We start from the raw sequence: 23,893 nt of genomic DNA on the forward strand, positions 1-23,893 counted from the left end.
GGATTGAGTCGAGGACAACTCCAATTCAAGAAGGGGAGGATGATGAGGACATCACTTCGTCGGATACGCTCATAACTTCACACGTTCCAATGATAATTACAAGTCCAAGTCCAGTTCGGCCTCTGGAGACAGCACTGACTGCAAACGGACCTAGCGCCTTCATGCCAACTCCGATTTGGGTGATCTTGGACTTCGTGGAAAGATTATCTCGCTACCTTTCAAACGCATCTGGTCTTATGTCCAAATTCATCTCGAGTCAACGGGAATCGCCAAAACAAGACAGTGCTATTGCTGAAACCGAACTTGGGCCTTGGGTCTTGTAATAGACTAGGCCCATCTCGAAAGTGTCTCCCTCCACTTCCACGAATTAGCACTTAACCCTAGCTTTATTTTCCTCTACATATAGCTTTGTACATCCTCAAAAATAATTGGGTTTTGTTTAGTTGAATTTTGCCAAGTGCCATTCACCTTGTCTCTAGTCCTCGCTCGATTAGTCGGCGACTATTGATTTAGAGCCCCCAATAGTTGGTGTGTTGATTTGCCGGGTCGATTAGATCTACCACTTTAATCGTAACTATTCATTTGTGCTTAATCACCTATTCGCAATATTTAGATTGCATCTTATCTTGTTCTTGCAGTGTTCTCTCATTTGCATTGCAGGGATCATCAACCGCGCGTCACGGTTGGTACGACATCGTTTGTGGTGTAGCGATTGCACGGCGTCCCAGACTTGTTCTGGTTGGTAGCCACGTCGCAAACGTCGCACTCGATCAAAGCGAGAGTTATCCCCTCACCAGAAGATCGGGCTACGAGAGAGAGCGTCATCAGGATTATTCCGATTTATATTTGAATTGAGGTTGAGATTTTGTTCTTGGTAGGATTGGATTGTAATGATGTGGGATTTGGAGAGGAGGTGCGGGATGAATCGAAATAGGAAAAATTAGTCCGTAATGATGGACGAAAACGCAATGAAGGACACATGTGACGACCGGAAAAATACGATTCTTTATATTAGTTAAGATTTGACTGATATGTGAGCCCATATATTTTGTTTTAATTTTTGAATTTTTTAAATCTCGATTCTAATTTCACATCAACTCCCTATGGGATAAGGACCAAGTCGAACCATCCATATAGACGCGGCGTCAACCGAAACCACCATCCAAACGCCTTGAGACATTATTTAAGTTAAGAAACGTGTGATGAATTTTGAACTCAAATTGAGGAACCGTGAACTTATTCCACAAAGAAACGACGTTGAGATGAAACCTAATGGGCTGGCTTCCCTACATAAGCACACAAATCCATGCTTAGTGGGCTGGGCCAGTGGGCCGTCTCCATAATTCCATGCTTCTGTGTCTGTCTTCTACTCGATCTCCTACCCTGGCACTATATTATAAATTTAAAAATATATTCATTTAATTTTTAAAAACACTTCTATATAGAAAATATGTACACAAACGTATCATTTAGTAGTTTAAAAGCGTGTTAACGGAAAACGAGAAAAATACTGTTTTAAGTTGCTGAAAAAAATAGTTACGAAGAAAATTCGGGCAACTACCACGTTTCAAATATCTTCTATTCTGAGGTCGTTACGTCGACATTCATCAACATTTGCTGCAGCCGTTCCAATTCTTTTCGATACGTGTCGAGGAAATGAGGGGTAGATAGTACATGATATATTATTGAGGCGCATGCAATTGTAGATAGTAGATGATATTTCTGAATTTATTGTACACATGTGTGAAAGAACCGCGTTTCAAACTTTCCCCTCTCGCGTCGCCTCCCCCAGGCGACTCAGGAGGCGACGCCGCCGCCGTCTTCCTTCCCCTAAGCGCCTCCTCCCCTGCCTCGCGCCGCCTGAGCGGGCGCTGGCAAAGCCGTGCGCTCGCAAGGACGGCGGCGGCGAGGACTCGTCTCACCTCGCCTCGTGTTCGGCGGCAGGGGGCGCCGTTTCGGAGCGGCAGCGGCGGCGCCCAGATCCGTGCCGGGCCCGGCCGGATCTGGGGAGGAGCAGCCGGCAGTGGGGAATGAAGGTGGCGGCGGGGGTGCTTGGTGGCGGACGCGGCACTGCGGAATTTGGCGGCGACGGTGGCGGCGTTTTTTTGGCAGATCTGGACAGCGGCGACGGTCGTGGCTGGCGGTGGCAGGCGTGTTGGCGGCGGCAGATGGCGGCAGGTGACGGCGGTGGCTGACGGCGATGACGACATTGGCTGCAGCTGCGACGACGGCAGCTACGGCTGGCGACGGTGGCAAATGCAGAGGCGGGGAAGGCGTCGTGCAGACGATCACTGGCGGCAGCAAGTGGAGGCACGACCGAGGTTGCGGTGGGAGAAGGCATGGCGGTCTCAGACGGCTAGCCGGAGGCGTGGAAGACGGCCGCATTTGGCCGGCGCGGTGGCGATTGGAGGAGGGTCGGAGGTCGGCTTGGCGCAGAGAGGCGCAGCCGATGGCGGGAGGCCTGATTGGCGCGAGAGGCGCGTCCGGTGGAGGTTGTTGGCATGGCGCGAGAGGCGCTGCTGGCTGCGACGGAGGCCAGCTTGGCGTGGGAAGCGCGGCCGATGGAGGGAAGTCGGATTGGAGCAAGAGGTGCGTCCGGTGGAGGAGGCTGGCTTGGCGCGAGAGGCGCGGCCGGCGATGGAGGAGGCGACCTCGGAGTAAGGAGGAGCTACCAATGGATGTGACGCGGTCTTTGGCGCACAAAGGCTGGCCGGCGGGGGGGCGCCGGTGTAGTGGTCCCATATGTCGGCAGAGGATGAGTGGTGGTGGAGCATTGGTGTGTTAGCCGTGTATTCGCAGGTGGTGAACGGCGGGTGAAAATCCAGTACGGCCTTGGCCGGACCGACAACGATGGTTAATACCCCCTCCTAAGGGCGTTGTCGTGCTGTCTCACCGCTCAAGGGTAGTTGTCGGGCGAAAGCCCAGTCTTGGCTCGGTTGAGCCACGACGGACGGCGGTGGCGGTTTTCCGTCGCTTCTCTTCTTGAAGACGTCGTTTTGGCATCCCCTAGCCGAAGCCCCTCGATCGACTGGTGCAAACACGCTCTAGGAGTTGGCTTTGCGTTGGTTGTGAGGGCGTTTCTTTTGGGCGATCTCGTCTGTAACGCCCCGATTTTCGGTCGGGATTAAAAATAATTAAATAATGCATTTTCTAGAAATTAAATAAAAATTAAATCAATTTAATCAAGTGAAATTATAGAGGAAATGAAAATTTCCTTCAAAAATCATTGGCTGAGAATATTTTGTAATATTCTTTGTGCCCTAAAATACTCTCCAGATTTTTTCCGTGAATTTTCGGAGCTCAAGAAATAATTTTAAAGTCACAAAGTGCATTTAATCAATTTAAATAAAAAGAAAAAAAAATTAAAAGACTCTCCTTTCCCTTGGGCCATTTTTTGGCCCAAGTCCTCCCTTCCTCGGGCCGGCCCAGCTCGCTCCTCCTCTCTCTCAAAGTCCGGCGCACCTCCCTCTCCTGGCCTCCCCTCTCCCTCCCTCGCCGACAGGTGGGCCCGTCGACCCCACTTGTCAGCTCCATCCCCAACCTCCAGCTCCATCCCCAACCGCCGCCCATGGCCGTCCACTACACCGCCAAATCCGCCACCTCCTGTCTCCCGAGTTTGCATTCAACCGCGTGGACTCGGTCCCCTCCACGTCCTCCACCATTTTCCCCACTCTCCCCATGAAAATCGGCGCCGGTTAACCCCTCCACCACCCCCACGTTGGCGCCCTACGTCGCCGGCCGTTTGCCGCCCTCATCGGCCACGATTCTCCCTCCCCGAGCATATATAAACCATTCCCACACCTCCCTCTCCATTTTCCCCTCTCTCCGGAGCCCTCCCGTGCCCAAAAACCACAGCGCCACCGCCGCTCCTCGCCTCCGCCGCTCGCTGGCGATTTCCAGCCGCCCCTCACCGCTGCTCCAGCCGTCGCCGCGCCGAGCCGCCGCCACCGCCAGCTTCGCCACCGCAAGGGCAAGCCCGGCCGCCTCTTATTTCCCCCTCTCCACCCCCTGAGCACCACTCCCGCCGCCAACCCGAGCCACCGCCGCTTCTACCGCCTCCAGTTGCCCGCCACCGCCGCACGCCACCGTTGGTCCCACTGGCTTCGCCATGCCTTGCCGCTTCCCGTCCACCCCTCCTCCTCCAATCATCACCGAAACTCCACCTCCGCCGTGCACTCGAGGCCGATGCTGTGTTTGGTGCCTCCAGCCGCTTGCCTCCGGTGCTCGGAGCCACGTCCGGCAGCGCCGACAACCCCTCCGTCTTCGCGGTGTCGAGCCGCACGACGGCCACCCCTCCCTCTTCGTTAATCGCCGTCGGAACTCCGTCCCCTTCGCTTGAGGTGAGCATCTGCCGTCCCCTCTCATCTCCGGTCGGCGAATCACGCCGCCGTGAGCCACCTCTCCCCCTCCTAACCCCTCTCCCTCCATCCCCAGGTCGCGGCCGCCCTCGTCCGCCGCGTCCCGCCCATGGAGCCGCCACGGGAGCGCCGTCCCGCCGTCGTCCCGAGGAGCTCGCCGCCGCGCCCGTCGCCCCTCACCGCCTGGCGCACGGTGAGGCCTCCTTCCTCCTCCCCTTTTCCCCTCTGCCTCCCGTGTCCGGCGCCGCGTCGTGCCGCCATCGCCGGCGGGCGTCCGGCCATCTGCCGCCGCCGTCTTGCCCGGCGGGCTGGCGAGCCAGCCAACCCCCTCTGCCACTTTAGGGGCACCGCCCGTGGACCACCCCGTGGTCCCGGTCCACGGTGCACCGCCCTTCCCCTTTGGCTGACGCGTGGGGCCCGCCTTTGGTGCACTCGGTCCACACCCGCCCCTCGCTGACGCAATAATCCTTGTTCTCTTGTTGTAAAATAAATAATAATTGTGTAATAAATTGCATTTAATTATAGAAATCCATTTAAATGGCTCAAAACTTCTAAAATTCATATCTAATTCATACGAACTCCAAATTGGGCCATTCAACTTGCAAAATTCATCTAAAATTGAGTTCTACCTGTTTTGTTTACTTTTTATGTACTGTTTTCTTGGTTTTTATTAGGGTTTTTCCTCGTTTTGCGTGCCAGCGTGTAGAATCCGCTGTTTCGGAAGTTCGCAGTCGCGAGGAAAAGAGTTCAGAAGGTTGAAGTGAAGAAGCAAGGCAAGTCACACATTCCCCCTTGAGCATGTTGATCCCAATTTGTAAATGTTTTACCGTTTACAAATAAATATGCATGTTTTGCTAATTACATGGGATCCGGGTATTACCTATCTGCTTGCTTGTACCATGTTTACTTGATATCCGTTCTTTGTTAAACTTTTGTGATAATTCGACTAGCTCGTGTTACTTATGTGACCTACTAGAATTATATGCTTAGCCATGCTTAATTACCACTAGCTCAGTTGATGGGATAATTATAGTTTTAGACCTCTTAGCATCATGACGAGGTGCGTACTCGAGACATCCAGCCATGTTTCGTTGGTCGTAATTATCCAACTAAAATGCGACTTATTGATGGGCTGTGGGTGCATGGTTTTGCTGGTCGCACCCATGGCAATTAAGGACCGGTTCGCGGGATGCACTGGAAGACATACAGCGCTTGCCACAAGCGGGAATGGGTAACTGCCTGACTTGAAGTATAGCTTTCGTCTGGCTGACGTTCCCAGGCAAGGGTGGGCGTAATAGAGTTGGGTCGGCCGGGGTGTTCGGTTGATCGGCTTTCGGATTCACCGTGGCACGAGAGGGGACTGCCCGCTGCCTTGCGAGGAGTGGGGGTGAAACCTGAGGTGTGGTGCGATTGGTCAGAGAGGGTTATATGAAGGGTCTTGTCATAATCACTCGACATGGTGACGTGTGCATCATGGGCACATGATGACGCGGTGACATGCCGGTGGATTGTGTCTTGTGGGTACAGTTGTGCACTTCTGGCTAGAGTAAAACTATTCGAATAGCCGTGCTCGCGGTTATGGGTGATCGACCAGATTCACCGTGATTAGTCTCACCCCTAATAAATCGACCCAATGCACTGTAGTTCAGGTGGGTTGGTTGGGCCTGTTCAACGTGGTGTAGCGTTGATCAGTAGAGATTTAATATTACCTTAATTACTTAACAATTTTACTGTTTTGGTCAATAAAATGTTTTACAACCGCCTTTATGCATATAGCCACAAGCCAATCTTGAATCCTCTTGCACGTCTGCATCATTGGTGTGGCTTGCTGAGTACGGTGGTTGTACTCAGCCTTATTCCCTTTTTTATAAGTGCAGTGCTTCTGAGCTGAAGATGAAGTTAGAAGACCAAGGCTCAGACCCCAGTTGAGTTTTGCCTGTGGAGTGGAGCTGAAGCCCCGCTAGGATCGCCTTTTTCCGTTGCTGTCGTTCTCTTTCGGTGTGAGGACTAAGTGCCTCTTCTGTAAGTATTTTACGCTTTATTTACGTTTGGAACTGTATATTACTTGTCGTTTTGTGTATCCTGGCTGGTTCTAGACAGGGATTTAATACGCAAAATAGTCTGGAAATTTAGGCTAAATTTCTGGGCGTGACATCGTTTGTGTTCCTTTGTTGGTTAAGTGGCGATCGGTCACGCTTAGCGGCGGCCGGTCCGGTGTTAACCTTCTCCCGGTCTTGTGTGTTGGTGCTATCGGTGTGTGGGTGGTGGTATATTTTTTTCCTTTTCTTGGTTACGGCCCTCCAGGGTTGTAATCTTGTAATTTTTTCCTGCTCTATCAATAGAACTTCGCACCGTCTCGTGCGAGTGGTTCAAAAAAAATTATACACATGTGTGCACTATGAATGGACCATATGAACCATTTATCGAAAAAGAGAGACCATCTTTAGATTATACAGGTGTAGATTATACAGTGGCTGTGAGGCCATTCACACTGCGATGAGTAGAAAATCGGCGTGCTGATTGGCACGCCTGCCAATTAGCTGGTACAGCATAGGTAAAATTCATACTTCAGTATAGCATCTTTATGATATTTTAGTTGTTGTGGTAGTAGTATTGGTTTATTTTGTCCATTGATTTCGTTCGTAATAATTATTTTAGACCTTTGATTTTTTTTTCATAATATATTATCAACAACTATAAAGTTAATATCAAATAAAAATATATTTAAATATAAATACTTCTTTCAGGTTGGTAATACTTGCCTTACCGTTTTGGACAATGATACGGCCTAAAAAATAACTTTAACTACTAATTTTTATTACAATATAATATATAGAAATATCAATAAATTATGATTTTATTAAACTACTTTTAAGACTAATCCATACGTATGCTCTCCATACTTCTAAGGTAACTATTTTAGATATTATTTATAGTTAAAGTTTTAAAATTTGACCATAGCTTTATCCAAAACAAGTATTACTAACGTGAAGGGAAGGAAGTATAATGATACTACATCCAACATTAAATTTTAGTTCAATTATTAGTCAGAGTTTTTAAATATTGAATTTCGTAAAACCAAACCTTATATTACAACTGAAGGATTAAACTCCTACTGTGGTTCCCTTTTTGAAAGTGACTGTTTTCCATATTATCACTGTGGATAGTTTATTTAATTAACGGGATAAATTAATATTTTAAAAAAATCTAATTCACAAATAGATAACACTTGTGGTCAAACAAATGCATTAGAAGAAAGTTGTTTTAGAAAATGTATTTTTAAAAGCATGTAGCAAATAGCCCATTTCAAAAATATGGAAAACACAATTCTGAAAAGAACTGGCCTAACTAGTGCCCTACCCTCTCCGTAAAAAAACAATTTCTCGAGACGAATTTGGACAAGCATCTGTCCACGTTTATTCTCATAAGTTATTTTTTTCCGATACGGAGGGTGTACATGCATACTTCGTAGGCAAAGAGCAGATGAATCAACAAATGACAGTACATTGCTCATACTGGTACCAGGCAAGTATATGTAGCAGCACCTCCTCTGCGTGTAGCCGTGGATCAACAAGTGACTTTTGTTTTGGAATTTGCAACACACAGACATGAGCCCGCGTGGCTCTTCGTAGGTGAATTTTTTCTTCCTCAGCAAATCCACTTTTATCTTCAAAATATCTAACAACTCCACGTGGCAGAATTTTGGAGATTTTTAACTAAATTTTTGGCTGCCACATGGTCCAATGACAAGGTTAATTCTGAACCTCATTTTTGCATGAGGACAACTTAAGACCCGCATGGGAAAATCGATTTTTCCATACGGACGTCTTAATGAGCCATATGTGAAAATCGATTTTTTTCATAATAGAGGTTTCTCTTTTTAATCTTTGACTAAGACTTGGAACTAGCCTTTCTCCCTCATACTAACTTCAAATGTGTTGATTTTTTTCCTAAATGTTTCTAAAATCATGCTTTATCATGTTATTTCTTACTGCTATTATTTTGGCCATTCTTTCTCGTGACCTTATTTTATCAATTAAAAATTTGAATTTAAAAAATGGCATCTTCAAATAATATTTTGAAGCAATAAATAATTTCAGCTGAAAATGCCATGAACATAAAACTTGTAGAACTCATTAACAGATACAACTTTTATTTTGGTCATTTCTTTATCTGACAAAATGATAGTAACATTGTTCACAAAATTTGCATATCCCTCTTATAGTTTATAAAACTATATAAAATATATGTAAAATTCGTGAACAATATTATATCACTTTGTTGGATTAAGAAATGACCAAAATAAAAGTTATAGATCTTGATGAGTTATACAACTTTGTTGCTGATGACTTTCTCAGTTGAAATCATTTAGTATTTCAAAATATTGTTTGAAGTTGTCATATTTTGAAATTCAAATTCAATATGTACAAACAAAGTCATATAGAAAAATAACCAAAACAAAAGTTGTATATCTTGATGCGTTATACAACTTTGTTATTGACAATTTTTCTATTTGAAATCATTTACTACCCAAAAATTACTTGAATTTCATATATTTTAAAATTCAAATTTTATACAGTTCAATCAAATTCGGATGGAGAAATGACTAAAAGAAAATTAGTAGATCTCAATGAGTTCTACAACTTTGTCCTTGACAGCTTCTTCACATGAGTTCATTTAGTATCATAAAATTCGATTCGAAGTTCTCATTTTTTCATATTAATTTTTTAATGACTATTTTCGCATGCGGACGCTTAAGTGGTCCACATGTAAAAATGCTCACTCTTTTTTTTTTCTCCTCCTCTCTCTCTTTCCCTGCTTACCACTTCAATTTTTTTCACCCCTCTCCTCTCTCTCTCCAGATATTTATTTCTCTCCTCTCACTCTCCTTGTAATACCCCGTATATTAAAAGATATTTAGGTTTTTTTAGTTTGGGTTGACTTGTTAAAATAAAGATGTTAACAGATATAAATAAAAGAAAAATATCTTTAGAAGTGGGCCAACATAAGAAGGCCCATAAATCCAGCCCATTAGTTCTCCCCTAAAACCTAGAGAGAGGGGAACAGAATCCCACCTCCGCTCATAGTGCCGCCACCCCTCTCCCTGGCCGGCGCCTCCTTCCTCCCCTCCTCCTGTGTTCGCATCTCTCAATCTGCAACAAATTACTCTCCCTAGATCTCCACCTTCATAGCTTGGATCAAGAAGCGAAGTAGAAAAACGGAACGAGGAGGAGGAGAGGAGTAGAAGGAGGGGTTAGACCGGAGTCTCTTCTATTGTCTCCTCACAAGTTCTCTAAAGAAATCCTAGGTGAGGCTTATCCCCTTGTTGTATCAGTTGTTCTAGCATGGTTTTAGTGCATTAATTCGTGGTTAGGGAAGGATAGAGAAGGAGTTTGGGTAGCTGCGGTTCGGTTTGTTGCAGTTTTGCATGTGGGCAGATTTGCAGTGCTTCAGTGTTTCGATGTTTCGGGGCTCTAAATGTTAATTTCTGCAAAAGTGTATAACTAGGAAATTGTACATAATGTTTGGATATATCTTCTGACCAAGGGACGTGATTTTATCTCAAGTGGTTTAGGAGATATAATTTTTTTAATATGACTGTTGTTTTTGTGTCATAATCTTGAAAGTAATAGATTGAACTGTTTTTGGAGGGGCTAAATAGTGGAATCAGCCAGGCCGCCTATAGACAAAGTTGTAGAGGCTTTTCTTAGCTTTCCATATTTGTAAAGTACACCCTGATTGGGCGAGTAGAACTCCAGTTATGGTTGTTTTAGTGTGGACAGTCTGAAATTCTGGACAGATTTTAAAGCCTGCTTTCAAGCGCAAATTAGACCATTTAAATGGCAGAATAAAAATATGCTTTCTACATGAAAGTTGTAGGTATTGTTCTTTAGATTTTCAAAATGTATACATTTTCAGTCATAGACTGTTCATATTTCAAGATATAAAGGTTTGAAGCAATAGTCTTGTGTATAGTCCAAGCGGCGTTCCTTGTTATTGAATTTTGATGGGATGGGGCAGTAGATTCACCTTTTTCATTGTTTTATACGCATGTTTGAATGTGTTTGCTGAGGTTTTGTTTGTGATTAGGTGGTGGTCCATCAGATCGTGCATGATACCAATCTTTCGTTGGAGGCAAGTGCATGATGAACTAATTGTGTGATTCATAGATTGTTTGCTCTATCTATCTATTTCCGTTATATTTCTATGTGGTATGTGACTGGTTATGTTCAGACTGTTGTTAATGCCATTTAGATTTCAAATTTATCTTATGTCACGACATTATTCATGTTTTATTATTTCGGATGTTTTATTTCTATTATTCAAGGACCATGCGTAGTCATGGGAGTGCAATGTGGATCTTTATTCATGTTCCTGTGAGTAAGTGCTGATCACGCTTACTCGGCTTTGCCAGCAAATGCTAGGATGTATTCACTATTGTCTGGGATGGAAACTACTATTTCAATTCAGTCCTGCCCGGGATGGGAACTACTATCTTCTTTGACTTGGTGTTTGGAAATGTGTTTCCTATCAAAGAAAGAAAGCCTTCTGTTCATGCTTTATTGTCAATGATGTGTATATGTGTTTTCTAGTTCCATATTGTACTTGCTGAGTATTTTTATACTCACTCTTGTGTTTTACTTGGTTTTAGGTATGCATTGAGACCGACATGCATGGGCGGGAAGTAGCACCCTTATATACACATCTACTTGCACACTATCAAACTATATTGCTTAGGTCCATAATGACACTTAAATTATATCCTGGTTTGGTCTTGTAATAATCTTTTAGATTTCTAATAGTTTCTTTCATTATAAGGATGGATCGTATTGTGGGAATGATATTGTTATTAGTTTAACTTATAATTACCTATCGTGGATGTCCATATTTATAGGGGAGACTATGCCGAAATTTCTAATAATTTTGGAAGTTAGTGGTTTGAGTGTTTTTTGGTGTGGCACTCTAGGTACGTGGTTACCTGGGGTGTTACACTCCTCTCCTCAATCTCTCTCCCCCTCCGAGTGGGTGGCAGCGGACAACATTGCGACCTAGGGCAGCGCCGCCGCCACCATCCCTATCCCAATCCGGTGTTGTCGCCACTGACGACGACGAGGAGGTGCTCGGCCGGAAGAGGGCGGCTCCATCCTCAACACCGCTACCAATGACAAGGAGACGGCCAGGGGTCCTCGGTCGGCCGACGGCAGGCCGCCTCGGGCGTGGCGGGTAGCAGCGGCGCTAGCCGGCCATGCTCGGCCGGGAAAGGGCGGCTCCATCCTCAACACCGCCGCCAATGACAAGGAGACGACCAAGGGTCCTCGGCCGGCGGTCAGCGGTAGCTTCGTCGGGCATGGCGGCTGACGGCGGGCTTCCTCGGTGTGAATCCGGCGATGGGCTGTGAGCGCCTGGGCGACCTTGCTGTGGATCCGGCGGCGGGCGGTGAGTGGCGAGCGGCTGGGCGACCTCGCATTGGATCCGGCAGCGGCGGCTCGTCCTGTGCGGATCCGGTGTCGGTGACAACGGAGGGCAATGGGAGCAGCGGATTTGATGGCGGCGGCGCGCGGTGGAGCCGGGAGCTAGGACGCCGATGCGGATCCGGCAAGGAGGACGGCTGCCTCGGGCAGCGGCAGCGGCGCCGCCTCGTGCAGATCTGCCGACAACGGTGGCAGGCTAGGGTTCTGCCGGCGGCGGGCAATGGTTCGGCCGCCGTCGGGTTTTTTCATTTTTATTTTTTTCGCTGAAATTATTTTCGCATGCGGCTAGTATAGGGGACCGCATGCGAAAATGGGATTTTTGTATGCGGTTGTCCTGGCCGCATCTAAAAATCTGATTTTCGTAGACCTTTTAGTACATGCGGTTGGGTTGGCCGCATGCAAAAATCACTTTTTGACTGTATGGAAAAATGACTTTTGTAGTAGTGTTGTCCGTTGATATCAGGCAAGTGAAGGGACGGCTGTGGAGATGGCGTCACACCCGCGCGTGGGAGGAGAGGGCCTCGCCGTCGTTGGAGCTCGTCACTGCTGTCCACCTCCTCCCCATCCCTACGAGTCGCCATCGAGCTTGTCATCCCCATCTAGCGACGAGGAGGCGGCAGCAGCTGGGTGGATCTGTGTCGCGTCTGCTCAACCCTTCGCCGTGCCGCCACCGAGCTTGAGGGGAGAGGGGACATCGTCATCAGATGTCATCGCTGCCGACAACAACTAATTTTGAATTCGTGAGGCGTGGAAGAGAATTCTGCTCTCTATTATCAGGTAGTATTAGCAAAATGTGAAAGCACTGATGGTCTGATGCATACTCATCAAGGAAGCACTGCCAGCAACCGGGGCCTCAGATGGAAGGAGCTAGATGGACAAATGGCCGAATTGTCGAGGTGTCTAACTTAAATTTTTACGGCGACACATGGCCCTATTGGAGGCTTGATTCTTGACCCGGAAATCGTATAAGAGATGTGACACTGAGCTCTAGGCTGCCGGTCCACCTTAGCCCAGATCGTGACCTTGTGAGGCTCCTCTTGTCTTGTAGAGGGCACGGTCTCTTCATCAAGGAGAAGCCACATGAGGAGTAGGCCATACGTTGTGGAAAAGGGCATGCTCCTGAGTGGTCCCCCGAAAGGGTGTGCCACCCATCCCCTCGATCAAGTAGGCAGAGGGACTAACACACCTAGAGACATCAATACATGTCGTTGTTATCAATTCGGGTTGTCACAAGCTATTCATCCGCCTAGACCACCCTAGACAGATTCGCCATCGAGACAGAAGATTCGCCTCCGAGGCCCTACAAGAGAGCTAAACGATGCATCGCCTCCATCTGCGCGCCTGTTGCCCCGATCCACGCCAAATCAAGGTCTATCAGCCAGCAGCGCACGATCATACCATTCGGACCTCCTCCAGCCCTAGCTGCGCCAATCCAGCGAGGAAAGGAGCTCAAGACTGTCACAGTGTCACGCCCCGAAGTTTCCCCCTTTTTCTTGCTTTTAAAAAATTGGTTAAATAAATTGCCCGAAGAAATTGTTTAATTAACCTAGAGTTAAACCCTAATTAATAAATGCAATTAATAATCGAAAATAGTGTGGTGGAATTTTTCTTGAGTTTCCCATGCCCTAATGCATTAACAGAATTTTTAGTGGAATTTTCACAGCCTTAAAAGTAATTTTAACCAATTAAAAATGAGCAAGTGCAATATTTAATCCCAGGAAAAATCATCTCCTTTTTCCTTTTTCTTTTTCCTCCACTTTTTTCTTCTTGGGCCGTCGGCCCACTCCCTCCCGCGCTCGGCCTCCTCTTTGTTGGGCCGGCACATGCGCCCCTGTCGCGTCCCAAAACGACTCTAAAATACATCCTCAAAATTATGCATAGAATAAGTAAAATCCATGTGAAAGCCTCCAACAATTAAAATGTGCAAAGTTAAAAGTCAAATAAGGCTTGGAGGATTTTTGTATATTTTCTAAAAGCCTAAAATGCGTAAATAAATTTTAGTGGAATTTTCAGAGCACAAATAATAATTATTAAGAAATAAACAAAGTTAAAAAGGTTTTATGAAAAGAAAAACCCTAAAAACAAGTCCTTTTTCCCCCCCTTCCCCTCTTGGGCCGGCTCGGCCCACCTCCCTCCCTCTCTCTCCTCTCCCCCGCGGCCCAATCGGCCTCCTCCCCGCGCGCGTGCCGCTGACGGGCGGGCCCGCCCGCCACCCTCGCTGAGGGGTGGGGCCCACCCGTCATCCCCTACCTCCCGCCGCTCCCGCCGCCTCGCCCGTGCCCTAGCGCCGCCGCCGCCGCGAATCCCGCCGCCTCCCGCCGTCCCCGCGCGCAATAAAGAGGGGGAAATCATTCCCCGTGATTCCCTCTCCCTTTCCCCCCATTTTTCCCTCTCTCTCTCGCGTTCAAACGGGCGGATTTGCCCCCGCAAATCTCGCCGGCGCCATTGATGGAGCCCGAGAGCGCCGCGCCGGTTTCCTTCTCCCCCGGCCGCCCTCTCTCACTCCCAACACTATATAAACGCTCCCCGTGCCTCCCTCCACCGTTTCCGCCACTCGCCGCTCTCTCTCTCCGCCGGAATCGAGCTCGCGCCGTCGCTCTCTCTCTCCGCCGTCACCGCCGAGCTCCGGTCCGCCGCCGTCGTCGCCTCGGACCTTCTCTCGCCTCGGCGTCGCCTCCTTCGGCTCTGCCGCGTCCTCGCCGACCTCGTCCACCCCTCCGTTTCGCCCGCCGACCGCCGGAACGCCGCCGTCCCCGTCGACCCGTGCCGCGCCGCCGCCTTCTTCCGCTCCGGTCGCCGTTCCCGTCGTCGTCGTCGACCCGGGGTGAGCCGTGGACCGCCCATTTCGTTTCCCCATTCCCTCCCCTCTCTCGGCCGCCGCTCCGCCGTGCCTATGGCCGCCGCCGGCGACCATAGGGGCGCGGGCGCGTCGCCTCCCGTCGGCTGTGCCGGCGAGGCCGCCTTCGGGCGCGCCCCGCGGCTGCCATGTGGGGCCCGGCCGTCAGCCGCCCGCGCCCTCGGGTGCGGCTGACGCGTGGGACCCACGGCGCCGGCCGGCGTAAGCCGCGTGCACCCAGTCCACCGTGGACCGAGAGGCTGCCGCGTGGGCCCCACTCCCGTGGACCCGGTCCGCGCGCTCCTCTTTCCCGGCTGACGCAATAAATATGTTTTTAAATTAAAATTTAAATGAAGAAATTAGTAATTATCCATTTAAAGAGCATATAAACTTCAAATGGCCATAACTTGGCCATTTGAACTCGGAATTGGACCGTTCAAGTCTCTAATTTTTCCTTAAGAAGCCAAGAACCCATTTTTGTGCTTTGTTTCTGCTTGTTATATGGAGTTTAGTAGAGTAAAAGCCGTTTTTTTTCCGTTGGTCGTGTAGACGCTGCAGCTTCGGAAGATCCGCTCTTCGTGGAGGTTGAAGCCGACGTTTGGGAAAGCGAGCAAGGCAAGTCACATCATCTTTGAACATATTGAAACCCAGTTTGTAAAATTATGTTGATTAAACTTATTGCATTATCGCTTTATTTAAATTCCCACGTTATTACTGTTTTATTTAGCCATGCCTATTTACCTTTGTTATGACCTTATTATTATTGTTATTGTTATTATTTCCTTGTTCACCCTAGAATAAACAAAACCCCAACTAGTGGACACTCTACTCATGGTATCACTAGTATGATTTTAGGTAGATGCTTCGCTTTTAATTAGGTAACATTAGGCGGTTTTACAACTCTAGACTTTGGGAATATTCATATCACCTGGATACTATGGAATGGTTTGGTTATTGTGGAATTGGCTTCACACCGCTCCTTCTATTCAAAATCCCCAAAAATGGTTTTAGGCTGGGCTCGGGGTGCATGGTTTTGATAGTAGCACCTCGGCCATATAAGGACCGGTCTTCGGGCCTCTGTTGCAAAGCACTACCGTACTTCCACATGTCTAGTGGGTAAGGCTTAGTTTGTGGCTCAGTCTAGTCATAAACAAAAGTACACGGATGGAGATGGAAGAAGTCGGGGGTCGATGGACATCTCTAGGACAAATGAAGGCTACACGAGCTGCGGCCCGGTAGTCGAGATGTCATGGCACAGGGCCGGTGTCCTGCTGCTAGGGGCTCAGTCCTGCCTGCCTGTCCCGGGGGTTCCGGCCGTAGATGGGATTGGGTCGGTACTCTTGTCTATGGCTAGGATGGGTTGGAAACTATGTCACGTCTTCCGTCTGTATACCGTGGTGGTATGTGGCACGTGGTGACACGTGAGGAAGATGTGTCTTGTGGGTAAAGATGTACACCTCTGATCAGAGTATAATCTATTCGAATAGCCGCGCCCTCAGTTATGGGCAAGCCGAGCAATGTACCCAAGTTAGTGTTTTAATTCTTAAAACCTGCTTAACAACTAAAATGTGGAATGGTTGGTCTGGGTTGGCTTGGGACGAGCTGGGACCCAGGGTCGGGTTGCCAGTTCGGTCTAAATCATCGTAGGCCTTGGGTTAAGGCAGGTTCGTGTGGGTTCACGGCCTTGATAAATAATATTGTATAGTACTAGAATCGTGTTTGCAAAATAGCCCTGAGCAACTAATGTCTTTAAATGCTCTTTACTGCAACCCTAACCCTTTATAGTATAACTCCTTTGTACTCCCTTGCATTTATTCTGCACTTGTGGGTGTGCCTTGTTGAGTACGGTGGTTGTACTCAGTCTTGCTCAATTTTTCCCAACCCAGAAGAGGAGTTCCTGGAGGATGAAGGCTTTGGTGTCTAGCTCGTGCCTGCCGTCAAGTGCCTGTGGTCGTCGCCCTAGTCTTCCGCTGTTTCCCGTTTGTCTTTGTGTGTGCTGGGCCTTCGCTGCCCATGTAATAAATTAACTATTTACGCTTCCGCTTGTTAAACTCTGAATTGTATCAACTTTTGGTGTACCTTGCCTCCTGGGACAAGGATTAATGCACGCACGTAAGGAACGCCCGTTGGGTTATTTCCGGTCATGACAGCCCCTCCCTCCTCTCTCTGGGACGCCGACAGGTGGGCCCCACCTGTCGGTCGTCTCCTACCTCCGGCAACCGCCGCTTCCGTCAAAACCGCCCACGCCGCCGCCATTTCCTGCCCTTCTCCGTGCCCCACTCCGCCTGTGTCGCTTGCCCATGTAGCCGCCCCACTCCTCCACCTCTCCCGCTCTCGCGCGCGCGCTCACTTGGAGGCAGGATTCGATTTGAATCCTCTTTCTCTCCCTCACCACCTTCCCACGTCACCGGCCAAATCGGGAGGGTTCCCGGCCACGTTCTCCCCTCCCGTGCCCTATAAATCACTCCCCCGAACCTCCTCTCCCATTTCCCTCACTCGCCATGCCCTCCCATGCCTCCTACCTCCGCTGCGCCGCGCTCGCCAAGCTCCGCCGCCGCCACCGCTCTCTGGCCGTGCGTCGCCGCTGCTCCAACCGCCGCCGCGCCGCACAATCGCCACCGCTAGCTTCGCCGCCGCGAGAGCTACCTCGGCGGCCGTTCGCTTGCCGTGTGCCGTCGCCGTACCGCTCTCCCCACACGCCGCCGCCTACTACTGCCTCCATCCACCGCTAGCCGCCGCTACTCCCACCGCCGTGCCGCTCTGTCGCCGCCGTCGGCCTCGGGAGGTCGAGGGCCGCCTCGTCCACCCACCCGATTTGCCGTCCGCTGCTTACTGCCGCCGTCCGCTATCGTCTCTCTCCTCGCCGTCCGAACTCCACCGGTGAGGACCCCTTTCCCTCCCCTTTCTCTCCTCTCCCGCGTGCCGCCGCTTCCCGCGAGCGCCGCCGCCTCCCGCGCCGCTGCTTGCCGTCGCCGGCGGTCGTGCACACGCCGCCGCTCTCGCCACAGCCGGCCGGCTTGAAGCCGAGGCCGAGACAGTGGCCGCTTCCCCCGCGCTGTCCGATCGCCTTTGACGCTAATCCGGGGCGTTGGTCCCGTGGACCGGCGGTGGACCACTCCCGTGGTCCCGGTCCATGGTGCACCGGCCCCCTTGAGCCGTTGACCGGTGGGGCCCGCCTGTCGGCGCCGCCCCCCTGATGATGTCAGCCCTAGTGATATTGCGCAATAAATCGAATAAGAACTTTTCTTTATTAGTAAAAATAGAGAATCTTCTAAAATTCATAAGTAATTATCCGGGCTCCGTTTAAGTCCATTCAAGTCTCAGTAAATCAAGAAAAATGCAAAGAATCCATTAAAAATGGTTTTGTTTCCTGTTTCAGTAGTCTTATAGCATGTTTTGCTTGTGTGTTTTGTTTGTCGCGTAGATTTCAGCCGTTTCGTCGATCCGCGGGTTCTCGAAGACATTGCTGAGGTCTCACCAGTGCGAGAGCAAGGCAAGTCATGCATTACAATTGATCATATTGTACCCAATTTACAAATATCCCGCATTTCTATTAAATGCTGCATTCTTTTACAATGTCATGTGGGATGGGTCCTATTACTCAGCCATATATTGTTTACCTTATTCCATCGATAACTTGGGTATCAAAATGACTAGATGTTGGTTTAAAAAATGCTTAGCCATGCCTAGCTCAACTAGTACACAAATGGAAATCACATTATTACATAGACTTTGACTATTAGCATAGCTTTGGATTGGTGCCACCGCAATGGTGTTAGTTAATTAAAATACACTGAATGGTGGGCTGTGGGTGCATGGTTTTGCTGGTCGCACCCATGGCAATCAAGGACCGGTTCACGGGAAACCCTGGGAGACTTACCGTGCATACCACAAGCGGGAGTGGGTAACTGCTTGATCTGAAGTATAGCTCGACCCTTTCCTAGGCACCGGTGGCGAGGATGGGCGTGATGGAGTTGGGTCGGCCGAGGTGTCCGGTTGTCCAGCTGCGGATTCACCGCGGCGCAAGAGGGGACCGCCCACTGCCTTTTGAGGGGTGTGTTGATAGAAAACACGAGACCTGGGAGATCTGCTTAGCTCCAGTGCAGGTCCAAAACTCGCCTTCGGATGTATGAGCGTGCCGGTTGATTTGATCCTGCAATCAACAAGAAATAAAGACAAACAAACCGCAATTAATCCTATAAATGATAGCCGATCGGCTGGGTGCCGATGACATATCATTTATTTTAGGCCGATGTCATATGTACATCGATCGGCTGTCATGAATAATTAAGGAAGAACTAAATCTACTCGATCGACTGTAGGTATTAACAATATATAACCCTTATGTCGACATATACTTAAATCAAGTGATTGGGATAGATCGGTCGCCATGCCGAGACAGTATAAATCACTTAGATCGAAATATAAATTAACAACAGAACTATATACGTTCATAGCATAGCCGATCAGATAGATATAGCATGTATCGGCTAATACTCCGATACCATTCTATATTAAGATATTAAAGCAAGTAAAATATATCAAACAGAAGCATAATATACTTAAATGCAACAAGATCTTAATATAAAGGGCAGATTTAATCATGTTAATTAAGCATATAAGATAACTATAGTTAAATCAGATAAGATCGGCTGAAACCCCGATGCTACCCTAATCGGCAATCAGGAAGCAGGCTAGAGATTGATATTCTAAGCACGACTTAATAGATCAAACTCAACTGATGCAACATTAAGTATGAAAAGAAGAACAATATCTAGACAATCTAGCCGCTGGATGTTTCATAGAGTGGTAGATATCTTATACAATCCAAGCTAACGTCGCTATTTAACCTAATCGGCCGCCTTCTACTAACAGATGTTAGCCGATTGTAGGTTAGATGACGATATTACCGAAGATTATATAAGATATATGATAACTTGATGAATTACATAAACAAGATTAGAGTATCATGAAGATGGAAGCACTAATCCCGAGAACGCAAGTCGCCATAACAAGTTTTACCTCTTGTTGAACATCGGAACCGATGCAGCTCAACCCGAAAGCAAGAACTCGTCGAAATAAAACTAAAGCAAAAAGGGTGGCGATGCGTCGAAATTGTATTGAATGTGTCTGTTATTTTTTATATAGGGCTCAGGGTCTATTTATACCCGAGAATTATAAGATATGTCCATACTGGACACGATTATTATCTCTAACAAACCCTAAGATACTATAAGTCTTTGCGACAGACTTTTGCCCAAACATATCTCTAAGGAAATTACATAAAATATCCTAATTAATAGATACAATTGCAATTTAAGGACTCTATCCATGCGTGGCAATCATCTTGAAGCATATCAACTAAACCCGATGATGTACACCGAGTCGTATTCTTGGAATCGGATTGCAGCCGATTCTTGCTCTGTTTCCGCAACGATCTTCGTCTTCGATTCCGCTTCGATCTAATCTTCTTTTCCGATGCTGATATTACCAAATTTGGTTGTTAACACATGCCCCCCAAGTCCAGAATATTTGGTAATGTTTCGGATTTGCCATATACCGACTCCGAGTGAATATCGCACTTGCCGTTTTCCAACCGTTACTCCAGCTCTTTAAATACTAACCATTACCCCCGAGAAACTTCACACCGTTTCCTCCGTTTTCACCGCTGAAGCAGAACTTTATCCTCTCTCTCTCCGGTGATTCCTCCGACGCATAAGGCGATCTCCAGGCGACTTCATCTCCGGCCAGATTTCCGCCCGTGGCGATGTCGACCTCCACCAATCTGTCCGCCGCACCATCGGCCGAGTATGCAGAGGTAAGTACCCATCGGCTAGATCTCTTTCTTTCGCAGCAGATTGATTTTCTCTCGCCTTATCTTGTTTTCTTCTTCTCTATCCCTACTTGCATCTGTAGCATCTGTCCAACCTGGTTGCGATTCCAAGTCTGTCACATGAGAACCACTATTTTCTTGGTCTAGTCGGCAGTCTTGATCCAACTGAATTTATCAATGGTGAAACCAATAGGATTCCTTTCAGATTGGCCAACCCAGATCTAGGTCACTGGAAAAATACCTTTAAATCTTGGCCATCTCTAGAGAAAACCTCACCCGAGAAGAGCTGGATCACATGGTTCAAACGCATATCGGCTAGCAAAAGAGTTCACTGGGATGAGATTGGAATCGGCCAAGCACTCGACCTTACCATAGCCAACTCAGCTAAGGACGAACCCCTAATGGCAGCTGGCACTTATTTCTGGTCCAACACCATCAACACCTTCCTATTCAACCAAGGGCCGATGACCCCAACTCTCATAGATATTATCATGATCACGAGTCTAGATATCACCTCATCGGCTAACCCTATGAGCCTGAACACAAAAAACCAATATGACTTCAAGACAAAAAGCATAGGCGGCTGGTCAGGCTATGTAGCAGCATACATGGGCCAGGGTCCGGTCACCCCTCGAGAACATGTGGCTTTCTTGCTAATGTGGCTAGAAAAATTCCTCTTCTGTGGATCAAGCTGTGGCCCTACAACCAATTGGCAGTTTGTAGCCGAAGCCTTGGAAACAAAGAGACAATTCCCTTTAGGCAAGATCCTCCTCGGCTAAGTTAGTCATCGGCTCAATAGTCGGAGCAGGTGGACCATGGTGGCTACTGCAATCTTGGTTGAATTTGGTAGTCATGAAGTTTGTCAATCAGCCATCTATAACAGAAGCTGAATTCCCAAGACTGGAGCCGATTGAAGACAGTGATGGAGAAGAACGCACTCATCGGAGATGCACATCCTTCGGAGAATATGCCTCCACACTAACCGATGCAGGAGCAAAGCTATCAGCCGAACTGCTCAAAGATTGGTTTTGCAGCTTTTATGAAGGATTCCAAAAAGAAGCTCGAGACTGGTTCCTCTATGAAGATTCAACACTTCTAGAAAATCCTTTGGACTTTAGATTTGAAGACATCAACCATGATAGATACCAGAAAACCAGAGAAATCTACTCAACTGCAATCAGCACATGTGTCCTTCCTATCGGCATTCATCAAGGAAGAAACGTCCAAGTCTCCTATGAATTTTATCATCCAATGAGCTCCGCTAGGCAGTTTGGTATGGGCCAACTTCCAATCGGCTTATTCTTTGCCGATAAGATCCAATGCCGAGGGGAAATCTCATCTACCTTAATGATGAATCGGCTGCTTAATCTTCAAGGACCTCCATTGGGCAGCATTGAAAACATAGAGTTGGCAAGATTCAGGAGTAGAAACTTCGACAGATGGTGGGGTGAATGGAAGCTGCATCTATTCCATCAACCGGCTTCAATGTACATGACAGGCCTATTTCCAGATGTTGTCCCTCAGGTATATCTTTATTTATTAATCATATTTGAACAATTATCAGCCGATCCATCACTTGATTAATCTAATCGTCTGTTTTATAGACAACAGAATCCCCCCCACACCAGAGCAATAGTGGCAAAGATATCAAATATGCCCCAGGACTAATTCCAAATGGAGGTGGACCATCCCCTCCATTCATCGGCTATGATGCCCCCAAGACTTCGGCTCTTCTCCAAGGCTTAATCAGGGAACCAGCCGATGCAGGCAAGAAAAGGAAAACCAGATCATCGGCTGTGGACACATTAGCCCCGGCCCTTAATAAGAAAACCAAGTCAAAGAAAACCAAGCCAGTTGATGATCTGCATGCCCTAGATCCATCTATCGAACAAGCGCTAGATGAGGAAGAGATTGAAGAAGACATTGATCAAGCTGCAGCCGAAATAAGCGATATAGAAAAAACACCATCGGCTTCACCCAAGCAGACTCCTCCAACTCCTTTTGCCCCAGCTCATTTTTCAAGAGTAAGCATCTCTCTTCAATTTCCTCTGTAATTACTTCACCTTTCAGCTAATTACTCATAGATGTATAATTCTCAGAAGAAGAAAACTGCCGTGAGGAAGAAATTGGCAGCACCAACTCTCAAACCGGCTCCACCAGTAAGATATTCTTAGTTATCTTATTAACTAATCTGGGCCGATTATGTCTAACATTTGTCTTTTTTACAGCCTCCTCCTCCTCCTTCACCACCTGTGCAGCTAGAATCAGGCAACCGTACTCCATCGGCTGTAGACAGTCATAATGTCGAGGAGGAAGAACAACCAGCTGCTCCTACCATTCCAGTAAGTTTTGTTGTCACAAATTCAAGATCGGCCAATAATGTTTTGATCCTTAACCATCCATAACACTATCTCTTACAGGTCTTAGCCGATCTGTTTTCTTTCGACATCAAGGATTATCTCGATGAAACAAAGGAAGACACCACCAGTAAAGCCATAGCCCCTCTGTCGGATGATGTGAAGAAAACGCTTGAGGATATCTCTCATCGGCTAGAAGCATCACTAGACAACTTGGTGACCAACTGTGGCTCGATCCGGGCAAGGTTCACATATATCCAAGCTCTACTCTCGGATGAACTAGCCGATGTCCTTACTCCAGCTGTCTACCTTGAGCAACACCAATTCAAGCTGGAGAAGGCCAGGCAGAGATTAGCCGATCGCCGGGAACGCAAAGACATTGAAGCTACAATCCAGCACAATCGGCAGCTTGTGCATGTAGAGAAATCCAAGCTTGATCAGCTGTCTGAGGGCTCGATCAAGTCAAATATCGATCGGCTTGAAGCTCGTAAGATTGACCTCATGGCACAACTTCAAGAATGCAACGCCGAGCTGGATATGGAGCACAAAAAGTTAGCCGATCTCCCGAAGTCTATCGAAGATCAAAAAGCCAGACTCAAATCGGCTATCAAAAATGTTGCGGATTTGACCAAGTCTCTGAGAGTCATCCCTGGAACGGATGCTCAACATGCCCAAGCTATTGAGGAAGTAGAACAAATTAGGCAAAGGGCTATTTCGGCTATCCAGCGATACTTGTCTCAATGACTTGCTTTGTAATAGACTTTAGAGATAGTCTTTTGTGCCGATTAATATAACTTTTGCTCAAAAATTTCCATTATTTGTATATATATGCCCCCCTAATTTTACAATGTCAAAAAGCATTGATAAAATTATAAAAAGAACTAAGGGCGATATAACAATATCGGCCATTGTACATCGGCAAACCACAACCGATTACAATATACAAAGAACTAAGGGCGATATAACAATATCGGCCATTGTACATCGGCAAACCACAACCGATTACAATATACAAAGAACTAAGGGCGATATAACCA

The 23,893-nt window shown here is 47.7% G+C and overlaps 1 long non-coding RNA gene and 1 pseudogene across 3 annotated transcripts; both read left to right on the plus strand.

Annotated features, from left to right (window-relative positions):
* Positions 1–3,512: 3,512 nt before the first annotated feature.
* Positions 3,513–11,263, plus strand: LOC107281329 (uncharacterized). 3 transcript variants are annotated; one of them, XR_010741788.1, is made up of 6 exons: positions 3,513–4,340; positions 4,435–4,551; positions 5,058–5,131; positions 6,236–6,380; positions 10,449–10,493; positions 11,011–11,263. It is a non-coding gene; the product is annotated as an uncharacterized lncRNA (long non-coding RNA). The 3 variants fall into 3 exon arrangements; XR_001546626.3 differs by lacking the exon at positions 10,449–10,493; XR_001546627.3 differs by lacking the exons at positions 10,449–10,493; positions 11,011–11,263 and having other exon boundaries at positions 5,033–5,131; positions 6,236–6,754.
* A 9,082-nt stretch (positions 11,264–20,345) lies between these two features.
* LOC136356988 (uncharacterized) lies at positions 20,346–23,600 on the plus strand (annotated as a pseudogene).
* Positions 23,601–23,893: the final 293 nt, after the last annotated feature.

This window comes from Oryza sativa, chromosome 6 (genome assembly GCF_034140825.1).
Source record: "Oryza sativa Japonica Group chromosome 6, ASM3414082v1".
Lineage (NCBI taxonomy): Eukaryota > Viridiplantae > Streptophyta > Magnoliopsida > Poales > Poaceae > Oryza > Oryza sativa.